This window comes from Phalaenopsis equestris, unplaced genomic scaffold, assembly GCF_001263595.1.
Source record: "Phalaenopsis equestris unplaced genomic scaffold, ASM126359v1 Scaffold000136, whole genome shotgun sequence".
Lineage (NCBI taxonomy): Eukaryota > Viridiplantae > Streptophyta > Magnoliopsida > Asparagales > Orchidaceae > Phalaenopsis > Phalaenopsis equestris.
The window spans coordinates 1730758-1731668 of NW_018164578.1; positions in this window are offsets into that span (position 1 = coordinate 1730758).

A 911-nucleotide genomic window follows, 5' to 3' on the forward strand; every position below is an offset into this window, starting at 1 on the left:
AAAGAGTGCAGCTCTCTTGAGTAGTGCTGAGCTCTCTATTAATCTGTAATGAAAATTCGTGCTTATCGTGGTGTTGTGGAGCTTACGATTGTTGTAGTTTTTTGGCCGGATGGGATAAGTGCAGCCCTCTGAGTTATTGTGTATTGTGTGTAGCTGTCTATTTGTCTGTATTGTCGTGTTGTTGGCTGAGGCTTTTCTTTTCTCCATATTTCTCTCTGTCTTTGTGAAAACAGAATTGGTTTCTCTCTATCTATATTTCCCAGGGATGCATCAAGCGATGGGCTGTGGGGTTCTTTTCATTGAAGCAGCAATGGGCTTTTTGGGTCCAAATAAGATTCAAATTATGTTTTGGTCATACTGGGTAAATCCAGATTCAGTAAATGCTAAGCTCATTAAAGCATGCAATCTATTGGGCATTTCAAATGTTAAAGTTTGCTATATTTTTCATCAATTATATGGCTTTATATTTCAAGATTCATATGTCATCAACAAATTTTCATCATTTAGTACGAAGCTCCAGGCGTTGGATCCATACACGGAGGCATTCTTGAACTAAAAATGTTCCGATTAAAATTAAAATTCGTCCGAAACTCCCTTTCGGCAAACTTGTAGCAATTTGACCATCTCTACGAGATTCAAGATGAATCCAATGACATCAAAATTGATTTAATCTGAGTCAAATGGAGCACAGATCAAGTCATTAAATCACTTTTGAAAGTTTTTGGTGAACAATTGGAGGGTCAAATAGATTTCAAATCTGACAAGTTTATAATTGAATCGAGCTCGATGGGACAAATCCAACAAGCTCAATATCACATGATTAAGACACTCGAATGTCCACAAAATATTGTTCGATAGAGGTTGAGATTCCTCCCTTATTTACAAGGGATGCCACTTTCAAAAATCTTCTA